At 43.0% G+C, this 26,907-nt stretch overlaps 1 protein-coding gene across 2 annotated transcripts in view; it reads right to left on the reverse strand.

Moving 5' to 3' along the window:
- Positions 1–26,907, reverse strand: part of CA8 (carbonic anhydrase 8) — an 83,437-nt gene that overhangs the window by 38,797 nt on the left and 17,733 nt on the right. The window lies entirely within an intron of this gene.

The following is a 26,907-nucleotide window of genomic DNA, read 5'->3' on the forward strand; positions in this document are numbered from 1 at the left end:
GGGAACGTCCGGCCCAAGGGCCGCATAAGGCCCACGAGATAATTTGGTCTGGCCCTGCCAAGGCATTAGGGGTGATTTAATTAAACGTCTGACAAAATGTAGCAGGCTAATTTTTAAGTTTATAATTTTGTATGGTCCGTGAATAATGTTATAAATATCCAAATGGCCCTTGGCAGAAAAAAAGGTTCCCCACCCTAAGCATATCCAGAGATAGGATCCTATAAAAAAAAATACTGCATCTGTTTAAAGCCACGGTAAAATAAAAAAAAAATGCTGATGCGGAGCTCTAAAAGAAGGCCATTTCCAGCACTGGAGATAAAGTTTAATCTGTGAAGGAATGACAAACAATGCTCAAGAGGACTCCCTCACTCCTGGTCTCATAAAGCTTTGTAGTTTCAAGTTTATCTAGAATATGCACTTGTTCCTACAGCCCTGATAAAACACTTGCAAGAAGCCAAATTCAATTCCCTGGCTAAAATTAAATGGCCACTGAGGTTCTTAGTATAATAGTAGCTAGGTAAGCCTCTGCCTAGAATACTATCTTCGTCACTCTAGCTTTTAATCATAATTACTTACCACCTTAAAACACTGCCTCGTTTAAAAATTAGTTCTAATCCAAAAAGACATAGCTACAATACAATCACCATATCATTTTAGCATCCATATTAAAACAGTATGGAACATTATCATGAGGATTGCCACAAATTTGGTGGGTTTTTTCCTGCTAAATCTGTCCAAGATTCTGAAATTATAAAGCTGACCACTAGAGGGAGGTAATGAAGTCTTCTGCCCATATGTAATAGAAACGGTAGCCTAGGAAAAGACTATACCCAAGACAAGGGTGGGTCAGGCTCTGAAAAATCCACAAGGACTATGACTGCCCAATAAATTTAACTGTCAAGGCACTGCCTTTAAGAAAACAATGTTTTATAACCTCTCAGTTAATAATGAAAGACCGACCAATTTTAATCTTTCCTTTTCTGGCTGCAACAATAGCATAGCAGTCCCAGTGGTACAGATAAGTGTACAGAGGTGTAGATAAGAACTGACTGCCTTAGTTAAATCAACAAAGGCCCAAGGTTGAAATCTAATTTTATTCGACAAATTACAAAGTTCAAGTCAACATTTTTCTTACTTCTCATAGCCACATTATGGGGTATTTTTTTTGACACAAAACAAATAAACCAAAAAAGCACGGTCTCTTTTTTTTTTTTTTTTTTTCTTTTTTGTCACCCCTCACAATCCAGCAACATCATCACTCACACCAACTCTTCAAAATCTGGTGTACATTTTTTTGTGTTTAAAAATGTAAGGGTACCCACTCCATAAGTGTGTGCTGCACATGGTGACTTCATTTCCAAGAGTGTAGTACAGCCCTGGCTGGGTGACTCAGTTGCTTGGTGTGTTGTCCCATACACCAAAAGGTTGTGGGTTTAATCCCCAGATGGGGTGCATATAGAAGGCAACCGATCAATCTCTCTCTCTCTCTCTCTCTCTCTCTCTCTCTCTCACTCCTCTCCTCTCCTCTCCCCCCCCCCTTTGTCTCTCTGTCTCAAAATCAATAAAAACATAATTTTGGATAAGGATTTTTTTTTAAGAGTATAATACAGAAGAGTAACTTTACAGTGGAGAAATATGACAAATACTACCTGAGCCAGGTGATCAAAGTCAACATCAACAGTTATCAGTCATGTTGATAGTACAGATGGTTAATTCACTTACCAAGCAAATTTCTGACACATTCTGGAAACGAGTTGTAACCTAGTATGTATTTAATTCTATGTAGTAGTAACTCAGATGCACAATCCACAAACATAACACTCTACAATTTACTGTCTCTCAGGGTTAGCTCACCCTGTGCTCCCCAAGCTCTTCCTCACTCCACCTGTCTGCTAGGGCTACCATGACAAAGTACCACAGATTGGGTGGTGCAAACAACAAATTTTTTTTTTCTCACAGTTCTGGGGGCTGGAGTCCAAGATCAAGGTGTCCGCAGGTTTGGTTTCTCTGAGGCCTCTCTCCTTGGCTTGTATATGGCTGCCTTCTCCTTGTGTCCTCATATCATCTTTTCTCTGGGCATATACTAGTATATGTCCAAATTTCCTCTTTTTCTAAGGACACCAGTCATTCTGGATTAGGGCCCATCCTAACAACCTCATTTCTCATTTTAACCTAATTACCTCCACAAAGATCCTGTCTCTAAATATGGTCACCTTCTGATGTACTAAGAGTTAAGATTTCAACATATGAATTGGGGGGGGGGGGGGGCGCAATTTAGCCCAAACACCATCGATCTCACCCTTTCCTCACCTTAATGAAGCTTTTCAGAACTCAAAAGCTTGAATTGTTCACATCAATTTCTGCTCTCCCACAGTACCTCCTTTATTCCTATCTTATATTTTGCCTTATATTAGTGTTGCTCTGTTCCATAAAGCAAAGCCATGTAGATACAGAAAAATGATCAGTGCATTTGAATAACTAAGAGTAGCTTGTGGGTAACTAAAGGGTACATAAGGCTGGCAGTGACAGAAAAGATGAGGCTAGAAAGCTAGAGGGGTTCAGATTGCACAGAGTCTTAAATTTTATCATGACTGTGTTTTGGAAATAACTAAAGTAATATTGCAGTGAATATTATTATTATTTACTAGTGGCCTGGTGCACAAAATTTGTACACAGGGTGGGGGATGTTCCTTAGCCCAGCCTGCACCCTCTCCAACCTCGGACCGCTGGCTCCTAACCACTCACCTGCCTGCCTGCCTTCTCGCCCCCAATTGCCCCCCCTTGCCAGCCTGATCACCCCCAACTGCCCCCCCACTGGCCTGCTGGCCCCCAACTGCCCCCGCTGCTGGTCTGCTTGCTCCCATCTGCCCCCTCGCCAGCCTGATTGTCCCCAACTGCCCCCCTGCCAGCCTGCTCGCCCCCAACTGCCCCCACTGCCAGTCTGATAACCCCAAACTGCCCCCCCCTGCTAGCCTGTTCACCCCCAACCGGCCCCCCTGCTGGCCTGCTCGCCCCCAACTGCCCCCCCCACCAGCCTGATCACCCCTAACTGCCCTCTCCTCCTGGCCTGATCACCCCTAACCGCCTCTGCCTCGGCCCCGCCACCATGGCTTTGTCCAGAAGGACGTCCAGAAGGTCTCCCAGTCTAATTAGCATATTACTCTTTTACTAGTATAGATGCTGTTTAGACCCAAACAAACTCCCCATACCAATGTCTTTCCTTCAAAGGTCCTTCTGGCACTGTGGGAGTGAACTGGAAGTATGAGACCTGGAAGTCTGGAGGTAAGCTAGGATGCTACCACAAAAGTTCCAGCTGAAAAAAATTATGATAGGTGTGTGGGATGGTTCATTTTATGTGCCAACGTGGCTAGTCTACAGTGCCCAGCTGTTTGGTCAAACATCCATCTAGATGTTGCTATGATGGTATTTTTTTAGATATAACTTTTAAATCAGGAAACTTTGAGTAAAGCAGATTACCTTCCATAACGTGGTTGAGGTCCCGCAAAGGAGAAGCAATTCTACCTCCAGATAATAACATAAAAATTCCACCTCAGCTTCCATTCTATGGCCTGCCCTGAAGTTTTCAGATTTGCCAGTTTCCACAATCACATGAGCCAGTTCCTTAAAATAAATCTTAATTCATCATCTCTCGATAAACAGATATAGATAGATAGATATACACAGAGATGATATAGACAGACATAGATAGATGTAGACGTAGGCATAGACGTAGACACAGACCTGTTTAGATATATATCTGTTTCTCTGGAGAACCCTGACTAACACAGGTTGTGCAAACAAATTTTTAAAAGTATAAAGATGAATGGAGATTTTAATCTGAACAAGACTAGTAGCAACAGGAATAAAGACATGGCTCTAACAATTAAAATTACAATATTTGGAATTTATTCTCCTAACAGTAAACACAGTTCTTTTGGGGAAGGGAAATGGGAACACAACAATCCACTGATGATCAGAAGGAACATATTAGAACTTTTACTGATGTTTATTGTTATCCAATGCCTTTTGTATTTCAAGTTTCCTATGCTTCATAAAGTAGATTTGATAGATAGGTAGATATATAAAGAGAGAGATGAATGATAGATAGAAAGAAAATACATATTAGTACATGAATGTAATTTATTTAAAAATATAGACATACTAGAGGCCCGGTGCACGGGATTCGTGCACTGGTGGGGGGCGTGGCCTGCAGGGATCAGCCCCTTGTGGGAGCACCACTCATCCAGGTCAGTGGAGCGGCTGTGGACCCGCCCTCTGAGCAGCTGCCCCCTGGTCCGGCATCTTCCATGGAGCCAGAGCACTCACCTCTCCAGGGAATCCGGTCAGGGCCGGGCCCAGAGACAATAGCACTGAGAGGCGGCAGAGTAGGCCTCAGTCCCGCAGCAGCCACGAACCCACCTCCCAGCCTCTGAACCCGCCTCCCAGCCTCCGGGGTCAGCTCTGCGAGCCCAGCGGTGGCACTGCGCAGCCTGCGGGCATCCGGAGGAGGCAGCAAGGAGAGAGGAGGAGCAGCTGGGGCGAGGAGGCAAAGGTCACAGCCCGGGTTCCTGCCCAACGGCCCGGGGTTCGCAGCGGGAGCAGCCACTCATCCCCATCAGCCTAGTGACGCTCCCACTGTGGTAGCTCACTGACCACCAGGGGGTAGCTCCTGCCTTGAGCGTCTGCCCCCCGGTGGTCAGTGTGAGTCATAGCGACTGGCTGACCTGTCGTTCTGCCGTTCAGTCACTGGGCTTTTATTAGATAGGATGGTTTTGAATGGAAAGGCATATGACACTATGAATATGACTTAGAAAATGAAGAAGTGGCCCACGGAGTCTAAGGGAGGCTTAGCAGAGGTCCAAGCAGATGGTATAATCAGGCCAGGGGAGCTGGAAGATGAACTGCAATGAGATGGGCTCTGGGGCAAGCCTGGTCCACAGCAGCACACAGAATGCAGAGGCAGAAACACGCCACACTCTGCAACCCCACTGATCGAGTCTTAGGGACAACACACTCCCGGGAAAGACCTCTGAGCTGGGAATCAGATTCCTGATTCAGTTCCACCACTCTTCAGCTCTGTGAACTTCACAAGGCACTAACTTCTCTGAGCATCAGTCTAACAGAAGGAGTGTTGTCTCTTAAAAGCTTGGCTTCTCCACACCTTTCTCTGACCTCCCCTGGCACTCTTTCTATTCCTTTACTCTTATTTTTTAATATATTTTTATTGATTTCAGAGAAGAAGGGAGAGGGAGAGAGAGAAACATCAATGATGAGAATCCATGATCGGCTGCCTCCTGCACGTCCCACACTGGGGATCGAGCCCGCAACCTGGACATGTGCCCTTGACCGGAATCGAATCTGGGACCTTTCAGTCCGTAGACCGATGCTCTATCCACTGAGCCAAACCGGCTAGGGCTCTATTCCTGTATTCTTATCACATTTTGTTGTCATTAGCATTAGTTATATGCAGCCTGCAAAGGCATCGAAGCAGACTCATACATTGTGAGAATGGAGAGCAGCTTACCCATTTGTAGGCAGGACCAAGTATATCAAGGCCCCTGAGCATGTCTAAGGAGTATAAGGGTTAAACAGTGCTATTACTACCTCTGCTGCCTAGACTCCGACGGCCCACTCTGCTCAGTCACTTCGCTCCTTTAGGGTCCATTGGCCTGGAGACGACCCCAGGCAGGACTCAGCCTCACTGAGACCTTCTGGAACCTCGTCAACACACAGCACAGCAGGTGGCACAGGGGCTGCTTCTTGCGGTTTGAACCCAAACTCCAACTATGGGACCAACAACAGTAGTTGTGTGTGTGTGTGTGGGGGGGGGGGGGGGGAGTGAACAAGATTTCTTCCTCGACTGAAACAATGGGCAGTTCTCCACTCTCCCTTCACTGATTCTCTCTCAAAAGACAAAAGGCTTTGGCTCCCTCCCAACTCAGGTCTGTCAGAGTCAGGAAAGGGGGTTTTCTCTGACAATTAAAACTGAGTCTCTCCTCACTTCTCTTCTCCCCCGCACCTGCCACTCCCCAACCACAGAGGTCTCAATGGGTGTGGATGGATGTGACCTCATGTGTGCTAATAACGTCTGTTTCACAAAGAAATAAAAAGGCAAAAAGGTACATTATTACTCGGCCGGCATCATGACCACCATGCCTTCCCATTAAAAAATCTGACCACGGGATGACAACCCTAAAACATCCTTTTATGTGTTTAGAGAAAATCTTGGCCTGAGCTTTTCCCACAGGGCTCACAAATCCAAGCTGCCTGCAATCGATTACCCTGCTACGCCATTAGTACCTGCGAAATGTTCATCTTAATGTACTTAACTCACAGCAATAAATTTGTCCAAAGTTATGAAACTGTGACAAGCCATAGCCTTATAATCATTTCTTTGTCACTGAGAAAAATAAGTTTGAAGATTTCATGGCAGCCTAACAGAAAGCTATCTGCAAGATAAATGAGGTTTATTATTAACATAAATAACGCGACAGCATTCAAGTACCAAAGGATAAATCATGAGCAATGGGAGAAGCAGTAAAAACTGCGAAGGCAATTATGACTCACAAATTTCCTTCCCCAGCCCCGTGCACTCACACAAGTTCTGTGAAGCCTCCTACCTTCAAGTGCTTAGTGGACATTTCCTTTCTATGCCACCTGAAGCTGAGTATGGATAGAACTGACATCAGTTTCCTTAAAAAAATAAAAAAGGCACCTTCTCAGTCCCCTGTGGAGGCCGCAACCTCCCAGGCTAGAGGCCTTGGACACCCCTTCCCCTTTATCTCCAACTCACCAAGGCCTTTCCTGGCCCCTAACTGTTTACAAAGCCCAACTAATCTCTCTTTAATGCAGGTTTCACCACATTTTCTCTGCTCAAAAATGTCTAATTTCCTTGTTTTACCCATGTCAGGCTTAAATTTCTCTATAACTCCTAAATTTCTCTAACTGTCCCCAAAGTACTCAAGTCAAGTGTATCTCTTGGCCCCTCACAATAGCCCTCCATTTGGTTTATGTTCCACTCACTTGAAATGCTGTTTCCCCCTTCTCCAAATTCTACCTCTCCTCCTAGGCCTTGACAGGTATTTGGTAGACAGCCAGAAGATGAAGATGTTGGAGAGGAGACAGAAATACAACCTGAACCAACCGATGTGAAGGAAAAGTGATAGCCGAGGTTTCTACCCTAAATCGCTGACCAAAAGTAAGACGAGCTCAGTTTTAGATGAGCTGAAAGTTACATCAGAACAGTCCAGCGGGTCTCCCAGAAGGAAGAGATGCAGAACCAGAACTGCCTTGAGAAGAAGGGGCTGGCAGTACAGAATGCAGATCATCCCAGATATCTATAGAGAGCCCCAGGCCACCCCTGGAGCAAGGCGCGAAGGAGACTGACAGAGGGGCAAGACTGAAGCTTTGGGAGGTGGTGACATGAGGAAAAGAATATCAAACATATTGGAAACCCTGAAAATCCCCAGGTTCTGGTAGGACAAAAGAGGAAGACTTTCTAGAGGAAATGGTGGTCCACAGTGTCAACGCTACAATAGCTACAAAGAAACAAAGGAAAAATGAGGACAACAGGAGATTTGGGATCTACTTTTTTAGATTATTGAGAAGACAGTTGCCATACAAGGAACAGAGGTAGAATGTAAAGGCCTCAGGATGAAATGAGTGGGGCCAGGTGGGCAGGATGAGAAAACAGACATCAAACGGGAGCAGAAGTGAGTACTAGGTGATTTCTTTTTTTTATCTTTAAATCTTTATGTTGAAAGTATTACACATATCCCCTTTATCCCCCCATTGACCTCTTCTAGCCTCCCCCCACTCCCCACCCCAGGCCTTCGCCACCCTATTGTCTGTGTCTATGGGTTATGCATCTATGCATACAAGTTCTTTAGTTGATCTTTTCCTATCCACCCACCCTCCCCTGCCTTCCCTCGGAGATTTGATAGTCTGTTCCATGCTTTATGTCTCTGGATCTACTTTGTCCATCAGATTTTTTGCTCATTAGATTCCACATATGATGAGATAATGTGATGCTTACCTTTCTCTGACTTTTATTTCGCTTAGCATAATACTTTCCAGGTCCCTCCTGTTGCAAATGGTAAGAGTTCTTTCTTTTTTATAGCAGCGTAGTATTCCATTGTGTAAATGTACCACAGCTTTTTTTCCCCATTCACATGCTGATGGGCATTTGGGCTGTTTCCAAATTAGGTGATTTCTTTTTAATAAGGAGAAACAGTGTGCTTGAGTTGAAGCAAAATGCACCTTGCACTTTTAGGATTCCTTAATCCCTTAACGGGTAAAAGTAAAACCTGAAAATTCACACAGACTGCTATAAATGTTTATGTCAGAAATACTCAGTGCTTATGACCACAGATGTAAGTGACCCTACAAAACATTTCTCTGCCAAACTATTGTCATCAAGAGCTTTGCTCTGAGCTGGGCCTCTACACAGTAGAGATTCGCAGAGGAAGGGGCTCAGCAAGAGCAGAGCCCAGGGTCTGGGTCCCGACTTTGCTTAATTGTTTTCCTCAGTCCCAAGGAAACACAACTGCGGGGAGTTGTGAAAAAAAATCCAGCTAGATTTAGAGTTTTAGAAGCCAGGTATCTCACCTCACCCATGCTCTATCACTCCTAAAATATCCTTCTCAGGGCACTCAGAAAGAGCTACCAAATTAGAAAAAGGAGGGGGGAAAAGTTAATGTCTCAACCACGCTTATGATACTAGGAGTTGAGAGAAAGACGGTGTTAAGCATTGGAAATTTTTTAAAAGAAAACTGGTGAAATGTTTGAGTAACACAATGGGAGCATTAAATAACTGAAAACCAGCAGAGAACGCACCCTCTCTCCAGGCCCACTCGTAATTACACGAGGCAGCCATTCGTCTGCAGATACATTGAGATTTAGTGTATATTATTTTCAGGTGCTCCTGCACTTTGAGATGTCACTGTCAATATATTATGCAGCTATTAGTCAGAGAAGGACATTCAAGGTGTAGACAGATATAATAGTGACAAAGCGCTGTAAAGCATGGAATGGAAAATAAATTAGTTGAAAGCCTATCTCTGTCACCTCCTTGTTATGTTTGCCTGAACTTAACTATGTACCTTCTCAGATAGGTGAAAAGAAAGAGGAGGGAGGGCGTGTGGGAGCATTTCAGAGCATCTTCGTCCATTAATACATTAATACCAAATGGTATTTATAGTGTTCTTAGGGTTCAGAATCCTCATTTTAAAAGGCACTAGTTCTATGTAATTTACAAAAAGATTTTTTTTTTCAAAGCAAAATGATTTCCCCTTTGAATGCTAATTGCCTTTTGTTTACCTCGATGTGGTGGCCCTCTTAGGAACAGGGCACAGTAATACTGTTGGGGCGCTGCTCCCAAGAAAGTGAAGCCTCCTTTACAAAGGGAATGACTTTGAAAGGCTGGAAAAGGGTTGTTGGAACAGTCATAAGAATAAAAGCAAAAGCGCATCCCTTTGAAATATTTTGTTTAATGTAAGCAGTTAAAATGGATTCTTTGACATTTGGTTTTCCAAGAAATAATCTCTTGTTTTCTTTTAAAAAAAAAAATGAATTGTGGGTTATGGCTGCAACTAAATTGCCTTAACTTAAATGCTCTATGTTTCATTTGTTATTCCATAAAATAAAGAAGGTAAGGACACTGTCAAAGTGTCTCGGTATTAAGGAACATAAGTCACATACAGATTTCATCTGTTCACTTTGTACAGTGAATCAGTGAAAAATGCCTGCTTTCTCTCCCTCCTGTGTCCCCACATAAGAACTACAACTGACAAATGAGGTCTGAAATAATGTCAGCATCCATCAAAACATTTACTGAGTCCCAATAATATCCAAGGTTGCAGTGTTCAATGCTTTCAATATTGTAAATACAAAGAGCTCAAAAGAATCCAGGCTGTGAATAAATAAAAATATAAAATTGACAGTTCAACAGAAGCAAAAGATGAGTAAAAAGGATTAGTGTGCAATATAAATGACAGAAGATATTTAGTATTTGTATGTATCTAATGAGCTCCGATGTTACATTCTCCACCGGGCACTGTTCTTTGCAAACATTGCCTTGCTCAGTCCTCGCTATCATGTTTATCGTGGGAGAGTCTATGACTCTCACCAACACCTTATCTTAAGAAGAAAACGGAGATACAGAAGGTGAGGTAGCCTGCCCTTCGTTGCACAACTAACAAGAGCCAGGGCGTGGCCCAGATGGTTGGGCCCACCATTTCCATGCCAGCTCTCTCCTCCCGAGAGGAGGGTAGAACACTGATCAGGGTGGAATTCAGTGTGAATGCTCACACACCACAAACATTCTCTACAGAAGCAAGAAAAACCAGGGGAAAGAAATGGAGAGTGTAAACCCAAGTAACGGCTAGTAATCCAGCCAGGCTGAGCCCAACACCAACAGCACACGGTGACAAGTTACACACTTGGTGTGAACAAAAACTCAATGATCTCCTGCAAAAATTACCTGAGCTCTCATAGCCTCTCACCTGCAAGGCCATTGCCAAGGCAAGAGGTATTATCTGGAAAGCTCCTGGTAAATAGGAAGTAAATGCTGACTAGAACTAACTCGAGTGGGGAGGAAAAGGAGAAGCTGCAACGGCTTTTTAAAGACCACGGTTGTATTTAAAGACCACGGTCTTCACTGAAACGAGTAGGATAAAGACAAACACCATATGATTTCACTTATATGTGGAACCTAAAAACAAGACAAATGAAACAGAAACAAACTCATAGATACAGAGAACAAACTGATGCTTACCAGAGAAGAGGGGGGAGGAGGATGAGCAGAGAAGGAAATTAAGAAATATAAACTTCTAGCCCGGCCAGCATAGCTCAGTGGTTGAGCGTGGACCTAACGAACTAGGAGGTCACGGTTCCATTCCTGGTTAGGGCACATGCCCAGATTACAGGATCTATCCCCAGTGTACAGTGTGCAAGAGGCAGCAGATCAATGATTCTCCCTCATCACTGATGTTTCTATCTCTCTCTCCCTCTCCCTTCCTCTCAGAAATCAATAAAAATGTATTTTTTAAAAAAAGAAATACAAACTTCCAGTTATAAAAAAAAATCACGGGGATATAATGTATAGCATAGGGAATATATTCAGTAAACTCATAATAACTATGTCTGATGACAAATGGGCACTAGACTTATCGTGACCATTTTGTAAGGTAAATAAACGTTGAATCACTGTGTTGTACACCTGAAACTAATATAATATTGCTTGTCAACTATATTTTTTTTTAAATAAGTGAAAATAAAGAGCATGGTCTTTAAAAAATAAAATGCTCATCTCCATTCAGTTTGGTTATGTTCTCATTATGCTGCTTGAACACAACTATTTATTTCCTGAAGGTTTAAAGATAATTAACAATGCCTTCCATTCTGGAAAGCCTGCTCACCTCCATCAGAGTCACAAATTCAAACTCGTCCAGGAACTGGGCTGATGCATGAGGGAAGAATGGAATGAGGCAGGGACTGGGGGAGCTGTGAAAACCGGAAAATCAGTGCCCCGCCCAAAGGTATTTAAATTCCAAAATTTAAAAAGACAGTTCCAGCTGGACCCATCCCTAAATCCAACCCAACGACCATCAGTTTGCAACCTGTCGTGTCTATCATTAATATTCTAACATCAAGATCTCCTGCCTGGAAGAGAAACTAAAACCACCTGAGCTATCTCTCTGTCCTGCCAGACATCCGCTGTCCTTGCCTCCTCCCCCCATCCTGCCGGTTGAGTTGTCAAGCCTCTTGTCTAGGAGTCAGCAGCTGCCTCTGCTCTGCTCCATTCTTCTCCTGACCACCTGAAGGTCTTTGGTCCATCAGTTCTTCACTCTCCTGAGGTTTGACCTGATGTTTCCCTCTCTATTAGCCACGCACCATCTTATAAAGCTGTGCAACTTTTTCTCATCTTTAAATAAACCACTTCCTTGACCTCACATCTCCTCCTAGTACTGGCTCTAGGCAGCAGACTTTTTCAAAACCTTACCTACACTCCCCATGACCACTTCCTCCCTCCCTTTTCCTCCACAGTTCACTGAAATGTCTCTCTCCCCAAGATCACCAGGAACCTCCTGCTGCTATATCACACCTTTCAGCTTTCTTGACTACTCTACAGGATCAGAAACCTCTGCCTGTTCTTCTCCTACCACTCCCTTCTCGTGGGTTCCATGGCAGCACACTCCCCAGGGTTGTCCTCAACAGCCCTTTCATCTTGGGCTCCTTCACTGGTTTCTTTCCCCGGACACCCCCCAGATGGTGGTTCTGTCAGGACTCCAATCTCTCACCTCTTCTCTTCTCAATCAGCATATTCTTATTAGGTCATCTTATCTACCCCCATGCCTTGAACTGTCATCTAGATGCCTATAATTCCAAAATGAACATCTTTAACCAAAATCTTTATCCTGAGTCTCGATCCCTTTACTAAACTGCCTACTGAAATATTTTAAAGTTAGCAAATCATAATCCAAGTCCCTCCACCACCCCTCAAACCTATGTCTCCCTCTTTGCTCCTTGCTCTGCTAATGGATCCAAACCAGAAATCTCTTCATCAACCCCCTTCCCTTACATCACTAAGACCTATGTCCTGCCTTTTCCTGCCTTCTTAAAATCTCCCAAATCCACCCGCTTGGCTTATTCCCATGAGCAATTCCTTAGTTTAGAAATTGATAATCTATTACTAGAATCACAGCCCAGATCTCTTAACTCACCCCCATGCCTCCAAAGTTGGCTTTTCAAATTCATTCTCCACCTAACAGTTAAACAGTGCAAGGCTGACCTTGTCACCCTCCTGGGAAAGTTCACCCGGGGCTTCCTACTGTGGGTAGGGTATATTCGAAACTCCTTAAAAGGCAATGCACTAAAAAATATGTATCTCTATGATCTTTAAAAGTGTGGCAATTTTGATTTATTATGTACTAACTGTTTCAGGTAAGTTTGTGATAACCATTATAATAATAAGCTCTGTTTAGTAATCAAAATGCATATAAAACAATTTTGATTGGGTTTAAAATTCAGCACTATTTCATTTCTCACATTCCCAACTTTATACACGGAAGACACTGCCTAATAAGATAATTTTCAGAAACAATAATATTCAAAATGTTACAATTTACAATAAAATGCACGTATCTGAAAATGTCAAAGAAAAAACATTTTAATCCTCACTTGTAGCACAGAATACTCACAGGCTTTCACTTTTTTTGCAATTATCTACAGTAAAAATCAGAATAATTTTATTAGAAATATGAGAAGGTACATATTGTAGAGAGAAGGGAACGGTAGCTAGCCCACGTCTCACCTTGGGCAACTTATTTAACACCTCTTACACTGATTAATCAGCTGAAAAACAGACATAACATCTACCTCTAAGGAATATTTTAGTGATTAAACAAGATATGGCATGTGCTTGGCACACAGATTGTCTTCATAAGTGTTAACTCTCTCCCCCCAAGTCCCTGAGGATTGCAGTAAAATGCATCTTGCATTATGGCCATGAGATAATGCAAGGGACATAAAACAATATAAATTCCAACAATATAAATATTGTATCCTCAAAATATTGTGAGAAGAATGAACTTTGACAGGCTAAACAAATAAATGTATACATAGAGATATATGTAACCAAATTTCATCAAAATATTCCCCATGGAATGCAGGCATTTCCCCATCTACCTTAGGTGACTACAAAAAATGGCTGACCTAATCCTACAGACAAAGGGCTCTGTAAAAACCTACACCTGTGCTCTGGCTGGGTGGCTCAGTTGGTAGAAATGTCTTCCCGTACACCAAAAGGTCCTGGGTTCTATTCCCGGTTAGGGCACCTATGGGAGGCAACTGATCAATGTTTCTTTCTCACATCGATGTTTCTCCTCTCCCTCCCTCCCTCCCTCTACCCGCTCCCTTCCTTCCTCCCTCTTCCCTCCCCTTCCTCTCTCTCTAAAATCAATAAACATGTCCTTAGGAAAGGATTTTTAAAAATCTACACTTTTCCCCCCCACAAAGTACTTCCTTATGTAAATAAATTTGGTAATGTACTTGAAAATGATAACAAACTAATGCAACTCACTTTTTGCACGAAGATCAATTTCTTTAGCGAACTCACAATAAACCACATCACTTCTAGTGCTAATTAAAGAAGACTAGGCTTCCCTGAGATGTGTGTAAGACTTTCCTGCTAACACGGGAGGCAGTGCTACAGGAACCAAATATGAACCAAATAATTTAAAAAGACATTTTAGAAAACTGGGTTTTAACCTACCATTGACCTTAAACACAGAGTCCAAGTTTTTTTCAATGCTGTGACAAGGTAAAGGATCACTTTCGTTGATTGAGGTGGAACTTGTACCAAAACAGCTTGGGTAAAAAAAAGGTCAACTGGGAACAGGAAAGGCATCAGTGGGTGTGAACCAGAAAAGGCACAATTCAGATGGAAACTGAATCTATGTTTGTGGGACAACACACTTTAATTTTGTACAGTTCACCATGACATGGGGGAAAACACTCAAAAAACATGATGATTACATTTTGTACATAACCCACAATGTATTATCATCAACGATGAAAGTGCCTTATATGTTCCAAAGGCAGATATAGGCACACCAATTAGAGAATAAGGACTGCACTTCCACACAATCTTGCCTACCACCGGGCCTGCCTCTCCCGAACTGGCTAGAGTCTGCTTCAAAACACTCTCCTTTGTCTGGTCTGAGTAGTCACATTGTCTAACTAGCACATATACTGCACGGCTCACACCTTTATTATTTTAGCCATCCAAAGCATTCTCCAAAAACCTAAGGAAATTCGTGTAAATAGGAGCAAAATCGCTGTTTGCTAATAGTTCTTACTACAAATAGCATGTTTGTTTTATACAAATGAAATATATCAATGAACAAAACTGTATTTTAATGTGTAAACTAGAGGGGGGTCCCTCAGCCCGGCCTGTGCCCTCTCGCAGTCCGGGAGTCCCACGTCCTTCGTGCTGCTGCAGAGGCAGGAGAGGCTCCTGCCACCGCTGCACTCACCAGCCATGAGCCCGACTTCTGGCTGAGCAGCGCTCCCCCTGTGTGATCGGGCCGAAACTGGCTCTCCCTGGCTCTCCGACATCCCCCGAGGAGTCCCAGATGGCAAGAGGGCGCAGGTCAGGCCGAGGGACCCCACCGGTGCAGGCCAGGAGAGACGCGGGAGGTTGGCCAGCTGGGGAGGGACTGTGGGAGGGCTCCAAGGAGTGTCCAGCCCATCTGGCTCAGTCCCGATTGGCCGGACCCCAGCAGCAAGCTAACCTACCGGTCAGAGCATCTGCCCCCTGGTGGTCAGTGCATGTCATAGCGAGCGGTTGAGCCACTTTAGCATATTACGCTTTGATTGGTTGAATGGCCAACCGATGGACCGGACATTTTGCATATTAGGCTTTTATTATATAGGATGTACTCATTGAGATGGGCCCCTTAGGAAAGCCAGAGCCTTCCTTGCTCTAAAATAACATAACTTAGAAGATAGTTTTGCTCTCTAAAACTATTAGAGAGATATAGTTATTTTTTCATCTTTGCTTTTATATAATACACTAGAGGCCTGGTGCATGAAATTCGTGCACTCGGGCGGGGAGGGGGATCCTTCATGCTGGCCTGCACCCTCTCGAAGTCCAGGAGCCCCACAATTGATTGCCCCACAGAGGGAGGCCCCACCCACCACCACCGGCCGGGTAGCCTGGGCCTCCCTCTGTGGGGCAATCATGGGGTAATGGCGGGGCCCCCCGACCAATCGCATCACACCTGCCCTGGCAGTGGCAGTCAGTGCTGGGTCGCCGCAGGGCCTGCGACCCAGGAGGGACCGAGAGGTCAGCATTTCAGCCCGCTTGCCAGTCCTCACCCACCAGAGCCTGCTGCGCGTGCAGCTTGGCATTCGGTCATTTTGGACATTACAGACCCTGGCTCTTTATATATTAGGATAGTATTAGGTATTTCAATTAATATGAAAGTTGAATGAAAACATGTTTCTGTGGGAAAATGGTAACACCTTATTAGTGGACACTTCATAGCAGACTTTCAATGGGACTAACTATACTGCACAAGGTGGACATTTAGTCTAGAATGGCAGGCACAATAAAAACATAATGATACAAAAATGCATTTTAAAATGAGAAAACATAATCACAATTAGAAAATATTTATTTATTAAGCTGTCCTGAAACTAAAAGATCTGGCAGGTTTTCAAAATAACTGCAGAAGAGATATCTAGTGGCACAAAAAAAAAGTCACTTTTTCATATAGGCATCTAATTGGTATAACTGGATGTTCCTTTTCTCAGCAGACACAGTTGACTTCCACTCACTACACAGTTCCTCCCCTTTCCTCCATGCGAACAGAGCCCCAACTGCATTTATATATCAGAAGGCCAAGAGCTTATGGGAAAGTTAGACCTCTCCTCAGCCCCTAGAATTTATCTTTCAGCTTAATTTACATAAAAATCTCAACCAATCTCAAATTCAACATGACTATGGTTGATCTTGACATATTTCCTACAATTCCCTCTCTCTCCTGGCATCCCCATGTCACTTAACAACACAAGTTCCCCCAAGCCTCCTGCTCAAAATATCCATTCATTTTTCACAAGCATAACATTATGTACATACTTACTGCAAATTATTCCAAAAAGATATTATAGTAGTTGGTCAGTTCAATTATCTTCCCCAAACTTACCTGCCCCCCAAAAAGAGTGCTGGGAAGAGAAAGGCAAAACTATCTGCCACTCTCTCAAATCTCTGTCCCCACAAGATTCAATATTTATTCAATAAGAAATGGGACTTACATGTTTTTGACATTAGACTCAAACAACCAACGATAATTCTTCCTATAAAGAGGGCTCAAATTTAACTAGAATCAAGAAGCAAAAAGTCTAGTAGTCCAGAGACTTTTAGCTCACCCAGATCAATGATGCCCACACACAAATTCTAATGCTCTAAAATATAAGTCTGTGTTACTTGTAAAAATGTGGTTTTCATACCAAATTCAAAATAAATATCCATGTCATTGGATGTACCTTCATTTGTTCCTTTCATAGTCCGTATCTTTTAGATTACTGCCACTGTCTTTAGTGGTTTTTTTTTAATTTCTTTATTGATTAAGGTATTACATATGTGTCTTATGCCCCCATTACCGTAAAATACAGAAGTTTGTGGGAGCCATCAGGCACACTGACTGGATAGGACTTCTCTGCTGAAAAGAAACATGGGCCATGGGAAGGAACAATCATTTCACCCTTCATGTGCTATCTTTTCACATGGTTCCATCTTAATTCCACCTCTCTCAACCCGACTAAGGAATCATTAAAAACAAATACTGTTTTCTCACATTTTATATTTCTCTTGGGGTTTGCCTTTAAATACAGACACTTAGCCAATGTTTGTTAACTGAGCCACTTCACCATCTTGCCTTCCTAACAGACTCAAAATTCAACGGTATCTTTCTGTTCACTTGCTCCTGGGGAAAACGGTCTCTGGAGGAGAAAGAGCTACACGGGAAGCAGTAGCCCACGGAGCTCAGCTGAGGAAAAGGTGACCCAATTACTGACGGTGTAGACTTTATCCCACGATGACCCAAGCCATTGCAGTCAAGCTCTTCAGAACAGCCAAGCTCTAGACCACTTAGAAACCAGCAAGACTGGGAACACAGTTAAAGCACGCCTGGGCTGATAAGTTAATTAAGAACAATGCCTGCTGATAAAAATCTGTAATATTCCTTCTCCATAACAAGGTAGATAAGTAACATTCGTTTTTTTGTTTTTGTTTTTTTTAATCATTGTAAAATATTTCCAACCCCGTACAACCCAAATTTGGAGTAGGATTAATGATGTAAGCCCTGGACCCAGGTCAGTTTTTGAAAAATGAAACATCTATAAACCACCCTGTGTCAAGCCTTTGGTTTAAACAATGATTGGCCCAAGCTGCGATGGTGAATTGGGCAAAACCTCACCCAAGTAAATTAGAAAGAAAGAAAATTAAAATCCTACACATGCTTCAAAATCCTTGCTCCCTCCACCCCCAACTCTTTTCAGAATGAGGGAAACCATATGACTATCCCAGGTACAATGGAGCAGCAAGCAAAAAGGAACAAGGTCCCAGATGGTTCAAGCGAACAAACCTGCAATAAAAGGAAATGGAACTTCCTTCACTGATTCCCAGATGTGGCTGCTCTCTTGCTAGTGTCTAGGGCCAGAGAGTAGTAAAGTGGGAGAATTTGGAATGGTTGGTCTTACTAACAGGAAATGCCTCTTCCCTGTTCTTGATTCCTGTAAAGAAAGATTTTCCCTAAACAAGGCTGACCTTCCGCTCTACTCCCTCAACTCACTCCTCCCTATTTTTCCCCTCTTTTGAAATGTGAGCAATCCTTAGAGAGCGAGCTAAGAAACCCTACCTAGAACCTCACTCACCCCCACCCGCCCACCTTCCCAGGCTATCACCTAGTGGGCAGGCCCTTTCTTCCCGTCCACACTAAGCTACGTCTCCAGTGTTGTTCCATCCACAATAGAGGTGACATTTTGTTAATCATCTGATGACCCTCATAATGCCTTCTCCCTTAATTTGTTCAGAACTGGAGCTGGGGAGAAGGGACCTCTTTATGGGAGCTCCTCAGAGAACTCACCAGCTTACAGAACTCACCAAGGAGTATTCATGGGAAACACATTAACTCTGAAACCAAATAAACTGGTTCCACTGAATGAGCTCTCTCATCCAGAGCTCTAAGCGATGCATTAAGCTGGGTTCAGAGAATGTACTTGCCTTAGGGTCCCCAAGTGAATGCATTAATTGATGATAAAAGATCCATCTTTCATTTGTCAGGTCTTACAAGGAGAAATGCCTGCCTTCTACATTTAATGTTTACAGCCAACAGTTTAAAATCTGCTTTTCATTTCAAGGCTTAAAAAAAAAAACAACCCACAGCTATATTGTACTAAGTTACAACATTTACATCCAATACAGCTAATTATACACTTTAAATGCTTTTAGAAGGTACTTTAAGTGAATATCAGATTATGTTCAATAACAATATTCTCTACCACCCTATTCAATGTATGGTGCCTCCAATAGATCATTAATTTTTCCAGTCTCTCCCTAAGTTTCCTAAGGGTGGGTACAATTGTATGATCCTTTTGTGCCAGTGAAGGAATTGAGGCTAAACAGCCACCCAGAAGTTGGACAGCAAACACCATGGTGAACTGGACTCAGGCTGTAGCTCGCCCTAACTGATCATTTACATCGCCAGAGCGGGCTGCCTCCTAGGGAACCCTGGCACCAAAGGTCCAATTTCCCCTAAGATTCATGGTATGTTGTCCTAGAATTCCAGGTGAGTTTTTGCTGTGTGTAGCCCTAAGAAGATAAAAGAAAAAAAAAATGTATTCAAAGCACAGCAAAGCAGTGACCAGGGCACAATGATCTTACTACCATCACTGTGCCTTTTCAAGCTGCCATTCATAACTACAAAACAAAACAAAACAACAACAAAAACAGAAAAACATATATAGTTTTTATATCTGTTAAGATCTTATGGAGTTAAAAATTGCTTAACATCTTTCCATTCCATCAGAGGTTTTACCCAACTATCTTACACAGAAAATATTTGAATTGTGCTACAAAAAAAAAAAAAGCTGTTAATATAATTTCTACTGCATATGCATGCATCATCATAATAAAAAGGTGTGTCAGGAAAAATGACCAGGAAATGTCATATTGACTAAACCTATAGAAAATTATATTCAACTAAAGTGGCGAGTAGGGGTTTTAAAAAAGAGACTTCGAACTTTATTCTCCATTCAAATTCTCTCATTTCTTACTTGTAACAACAAAAAAAGGATATTTCACTAGATTTTTGTCTTCACTACGTCTGCGTCGCTCCTTAATAGTAGAAAATACACACTGAAGGGTTTACTCTTTGACAACTTCTGAGCTAGTTTTGAGGCCTGTCTATAGACATGAGCATCGAGGCTGTAAGAGGTTTACGAGCTTGCCCAAGGTTGCAGAGCTTGGGATTAAATTCTGGTTGTCCTGACTTCTGAGCCTAAATTCTTACCAAGTACACCATTCTGACTCCCTCCCATGATTCCACTGTTCATCGAGGCAGCAGCACTGGTGCCCTGTTCTCTAGCAGCTTTCCAGAACAAAGACCCTTCTTCACTTTTTCCCACCATCAGACCTTGCCTATTCTGTGTCTCACTGGTTCCAATTTTGTCAAGTTATGGTAGTTAATCTAGCACAAGTGCCTTTCACATACAGGTGGATAAATATTTGTTTGTTTGACAATCGTTTACATCTCAAAGAGCAACGTATTTGCTTTCTAATATGTGTCTCAAAAATCTTCTAATTGGCTTCTAATGGTGGAATCTGTATACTACACAGGGTGGGTGGAGGGGATGAAGCCCTTTAAATGCCACAGATACACTTAATTATATCTTCTAAACACTCATTAAGAGAAAGGGGACGGAGACAAATCACATATATTGCATTTGGACTCCTCCAATGTAATAAACATCCATGAGTCAGTTGCGTATTGCACTCATTGTTGTTATCCCTATCACTTAGTCTAAATCCTGACCAGTAGGTTCCTAAGAAATATTTGTTGATCGGATGGATGGATTGATGGATGGATGGATGGATGATGGATGATGGATGGAAGGAAGGAAGGGTGGATGGGTGGATGGATGGACAGATGGGCACACAATGGATGAGTGCATGGAAATTAATTCTTTTAAAGTTGGCCATTTGGTTCTAGATTATATATTTAAATCAGAGCATTTTTTTATCCGAAGGTATATTAAGAGATATATTTTACTGTAAAACAGATCTGTTAAGACCCAATTTAATTTTTTATCAGCAGCAAGTCTGTAAGTACCTATAAATTAATTATATATCATATTTATTTATAGGAACTAACTTGTTATTTTCTACAAATTTGCCTTACATTGTAAACTCAGCTACAATATAAATGCTTCTTTCAAATTTATTTTGCTAAGAGACTCTTTATAAACTTCAAACAATGACAAAGAATAATCTACTAGAAAATACTTACAAATATAAAATCAAAGGTAGGTTCAAAGTGACCACTCAAAGGTCAAGTTGACCTTATACACTTCTTTTTCGAAGTGGGAACGGCAGACTGCCACATCATGTGGAACATCTAAAAGAACATTTCTGTTTGCTCAACATTATAATTTATTTTCCTTCAGTAAACTGTGAGGTTTCTGCACTAAATACATTTTAATAAATGCAAAAATTAACATGCTAAATCAAAGCAGGAACATGATTTTTAAAGAGTAAAAATGCAAGTGTTCATCAGAATTCAGGAAATGTAAATTTGTTTTTTGTTTTTATTAGGAAGTAGGAGGGAGGCCCCAACTGGTTTGGCTCAGTGGATAGAGCGTCAGCCTTCAAACTGAAGGATCCCGGGTCTAATTCCAGTCAAGGGCACATGCCCAGGTAGCGGGCTCAATCCCCAGTGTGGGGCATGCAGGAGGCAGCCAATCAATGATTCTCTCTCAACATTGATGTTTCTAGCTCTCCCTCCCTCTCCCTTCCTCTCTGAAATCAATAAAAAATACATTTTAAAAAATATATATGTAAGAGGGAGTTTTGCAATTAGACCACTAAAGAGGCCATAGCACAAGATTCTAATTCTTGTTTATCCATGAGGCTCAGGCTGCTAGCCCTATGGAAGATTCTGGAATACAAAGTAACAATAATCATAAAATTCATTATATTTAGAGAATAGATGCTTTTTCTGGTCAAAATAACAAAATTTCCCAAAGAAGCTGAACATTCAAATTTTAAATTGTTTCCTTTCATATCAGTCTTAACTCCTCTTCATGCAAGCTTTTTTTTTTTTTTTTTTTTTTTGCACATAAAGCAACCTCAATCCAAAGTATTAGCAATCGTTGCAAATAAAATCTCAAACTGGAGTGGATTTTCCTGGTAAGAATCGGCTTTGGAAGGTAAAAAAAATAACACTCCCTGGAGCAGAACTCAGCTCACAGGCCTCATGTGAACTGCCATTTCCTAGGTGTCACTCAGCAAGGTGGGTGGGACTAGACGGTCCAGTAAACCCAGTCCAGTTCTCAGGGCACAGCAAGGGTCCTACCTTTGCAATCCAGCACTCCCATACCTTCACAAAGCCACTCTGGCTTTTGTCTTCAGAGCTGCACTACAGTGGTCCTGGGCATGAGGCCACAGCTGCACTACAGTGGTCCTGGGCATGAGGCCACAGCCGCACTACAGTGGTCCTGGGCATGAGGCCACAGCCGCACTACAGTGGTCCTGGGCATGAGGCCACAGCCGCACTACAGTGGTCCTGGGCATGAAGCCACAGCTGCACTACAGTGGTCCTGGGCATGATGCTACAGCTGCACTATAGTGGTCCTGGGCATGAGGCCACAGCTGCACTACAGTGGTCCTGGGCATGAGGCCACAGCTGCACTACAGTGGTCCTGGGCATGATGTCACAGCTGCACTACAGTGGTCCTGGGCATGATGTCACAGCTGCACTACAGTGGTCCTGGGCATGATGTCACAGCTGCACTACAGTGGTCCTAGGCATGAGGCCACACCTGCACTACAGTGGTCCTGGGCATGATGTCACAGCTGCACTACAGTGGTCCTGGGCATGATGTCACAGCTGCACTACAGTGGTCCTGGGCATGATGTCACAGCTGCACTACAGTGGTCCTAGGCATGAGGCCACAGCTGCACTACAGTGGTCCTGGGCATGATGTCACAGCTGCACTACAGTGGTCCTGGGCATGATGTCACAGCTGCACTACAGTGGTCCTGGGCATGATGCTACAGCTGCACTATAGTGGTCCTGGGCATGAGGCCACAGCTGCACTACAGTGGTCCTAGGCATGAGGCCACAGCTGCACTACAGTGGTCCTGGGCATGATGTCACAGCTGCACTACAGTGGTCCTGGGCATGATGCTACAGCTGCACTACAGTGGTCCTGGGCATGAGGCGACAGCTGCACTACAGTGGTCCTGGGCATGAAGCCACAGCTGCACTACAGTGGTCCTGGGCATGAGGCCACAGCTGCACTACAGTGGTCCTGGGCATGAGGCCACAGCCGCACTACAGTGGTCCTGGGCATGAGGCCACAGCCGCACTACAGTGGTCCTGGGCATGAAGCCACAGCTGCACTACAGTGGTCCTGGGCATGAGGCTACAGCTGCACTATAGTGGTCCTGGGCATGAGGCCACAGCTGCACTACAGCGGTCCTGGGCATGAGGCCACAGCTGCACTACAGTGGTCCTGGGCATGAGGCCACAGCTGCACTACAGTGGTCCTGGGCATGATGTCACAGCTGCACTACAGTGGTCCTGGGCATGATGTCACAGCTGCACTACAGTGGTCCTGGGCATGATGTCACAGCTGCACTACAGTGGTCCTGGGCATGAGGCCACAGCTGCACTACAGTGGTCCTGGGCATGAGGCCACAGCTGCACTACAGTGGTCCTGGGCATGAGGCCACAGCCGCACTACAGTGGTCCTGGGCATGATGCTACAGCTGCACTACAGTGGTCCTGGGCATGATGTCACAGCTGCACTACAGTGGTCCTAGGCATGAGGCCATAGCTGCACTACAGTGGTCCTGGGCATGAGGCCACAGCTGCACTACAGTGGTCCTGGGCATGAGGCCACAGCTGCACTACAGTGGTCCTGGGCATGAGGCCACAGCCGCACTACAGTGGTCCTGGGCATGATGTCACAGCTGCACTACAGTGGTCCTGGGCATGATGTCACAGCTGCACTACAGTGGTCCTGGGCATGAGGCCACAGCTGCACTACAGTGGTCCTAGGCATGAGGCCACAGCTGCACTACAGTGGTCCTGGGCATGAGGCCACAGCTGCACTACAGTGGTCCTGGGCATGAGGCCACAGCTGCACTACAGTGGTCCTGGGCATGATGTCACAGCTGCACTACAGTGGTCCTAGGCATGAGGCCACAGCTGCACTACAGTGGTCCCGGGCATGAGGCCACAGCTGCACTACAGTGGTCCTTTGCAAGGCTGAAAGTCACCAGCCTCTGAATGGGGGTGAGTGGACATAAAAGCTCCTCATAGGGATGAAGAAGGTTGTGTGTGTTCTTTCCATCTACACCATTAGAGAAAAGAGGAGTAATTTCTTTATTGTTGAGAGAATTACAGATGTCTCCCTGTTGCCCCCCTGGGTGATTCTTTCTTAAATGGAATATTTAATTAACGAAAATAGATCTTTCTTCACCCAGGCCATACCTTATGGTTTCCTCTAAGTTGCCCTGTGACCCTTTGGAGCCTTGGATTTCTCCTACGTTATTGGACCAGGTGATTTCTAAAGTTCCTTTTAAAAATAAATTCTTAATTATATATATAATCCTCCCATGTCCTGTCTCACTAAAGTCACCCTCTTACATTCCTTGGGAAAGTCTGTTTTGGAGGAAATTCACAAACATGAAGCTCTATTGAGACATCTACTGAAGTGAAATAGCTTGTAAAGACCATCATTTCACTGTTAAACAAGCAAACTCTTCCTGGCATCTTCTCGGAGCAGTAAAATAAATGAGCATGCACAAATGACTTGGGAGGCAGCAACCCACAAGGCCAGGTCATTCTCACTAAAAGAACACGTAAATGGTAAGCACTACATATGCCTGAAAAGAAAAGAAGACATGTAAGGTATCTGGAGACCTGGAACGCTAAGGGCGGTGGGTAACATACAGGACTGGCACTATGATATGAGACATTTTCTTCATAATTATTTTTGGCCTATTTTGCAACCAAGACCTGGACTCTTCACAATTAAAGAATCCTGCTCTCCACAATGAAACTCATTTTTTTTCCTTTCTACTTCCTAATGCACTCAATTTTCCATAACCAGCTGGTATGTGGCTAGCTCAATTATCACAGCCCTTTCAGGGTACACAAAGCAATAGCTGCACTTTAAATACAATACAAATTACGATAAGCGTTTCACCTACAATATGCTGTGCCTCTTTCTTGGTAATTCACTCTCCAACCATAAACTTTTATTAGGTCCAAAGGGCAAGGAAGTCAGACCCACCATACATGCTCTCCTGCTGGTCTGTGGGAAGGACCAGCACCCAACCTGACAAAACTATCGTTCATGTGAAGTGAAATGAGACAAACAGAAATAAGGCAGTGAGTTTTCTAAAGGCTAAAACTATCCAATTTACACGTCCATGTTTATTATTCTCAGACCCTATCCTTCCTACATTTAGCTATTAAAGTAAAGACCCTCTCTTAAAAGAATGATGGGGAGAGCAGAAAGTTAGTAATGTTTTATTTGGAAAAGAAAAACTTGGCCGTGATCTCCCAATCCACTAATTTTTTATTTTTATTTTACTGAGCCGGGCCTGGGTAAAAAAGATGAAGTGATTCAAAAGTATAAATCAGTAGTTACAAAGTAGTCAGTAATGACCATGTATGGTGCCAGGTGGGTACTAGACTTATGTGGGGGGTGTCTCTTCATAAATTATGCAAATGTCTAACATTGAATGTCACCTGTAATTGAAAAACAAAAATTAAAAAGATTTACTGACCCAGGATAAAATCTAAATGCCTGGGAAGTACTGTCCCACAGAAGTATGAAAGTAGCTGTTCATGTCTAAAGATTAATCATAATTTAGCAAGAGTTACACAGAATTAGGCTACCTTGAAAAAGCAAAGAAGATAACAGTCTCCAAAGACAAATGATGAAAACAGAATATGTAGCCTGAAAGTAGAATGTGAACCTGAATACCTAGAAGTTCTCCCATCAGTTAGATTTGTAACAAAAATTAATAAGAATGGAATAATTCTAGTGAGATGGTGGATGCACAGAGCATACCAGTGTTAGCAAAGGAGCTAAATGCATATTCACAGAGTATTGATGGTTGGATTTCAAAAGCAAAGACATTTATGACGTCGAGGAAAATATGAAGCTTCCGTAGCCACCAGGAAAACATGCAGAAATTAATTTGATGGGATCTCAAACTTATCTTAAATCAACAACCTTCTATTCTACTCATGTGGCTGTCTTGATTAAATTTCATGATGCAAAACATCAGCACGTTAAGTAAAATTACATTTTCAGGTAATAGGGAGAAAAATGCTGCACTATGTTTTTCCTCATTAAGGCACTGCCATTAAGCATAAATCTTGAGTATTCACAATAGGAGTCAGGTTTACAAGATGAAAGCATGGCAAGAAAAGTGTGTTTCTGAAAAATAAAAATCTTAAGGAAAAACAAAAATGGCATACTTTATCCATCTCGTTTAATGAAAGAGCCAGAGTTTAAATTGTCTAATGTCACAAATTGTGTTATTTTTTGAAGCGATGTGGGTGCTGGCTTCAAGTAGTAACAAAATATATTCAAGATTGCTTTTACATCTGTATTTATAATTTTAAAAAGCCAAGAAGGAGGTTGATGAATTTCTGTTAAAAGCCATTCCTGTTACATATAACAAACTTGTAAATATTTATTTACAGTGTTTATTTAATAAACCATCCATTGAAGTTTAAGTGAAATCAACAAAATGGAAATATGGATTGATATGTGATTTAGAGATTAAAGTTAGTCCTAAAACGTAAATAAAATATGAAAAGTGTCCTAAATTTTTTTAATCATGTACCCCAAAGGGTACCTGGTTCCCAAACACAGCTGTCCTATAGCCCCTGATGGCAATTCAGGAAATTATCTACCCGTCTCCACATAAGCCATCTCATTCCATCCTGGACTATTCTATGTGGAGTCCTTCTCTCCTCTCCTTCAGCACACCCTGTGAGTCCTCTCCTCCTTAAAGCCCAGCTTGGTATTCACAGCCTCCATTAAAGTAAAACAAAACAAAACAGCCCGGCCAATGTGGCTCAGCGGTTGAGCATT

Source organism: Cnephaeus nilssonii (assembly GCF_951640355.1).
Source record: "Cnephaeus nilssonii genome assembly, chromosome: 18".
Classification (NCBI taxonomy): Eukaryota; Metazoa; Chordata; class Mammalia; order Chiroptera; family Vespertilionidae; genus Cnephaeus; species Cnephaeus nilssonii.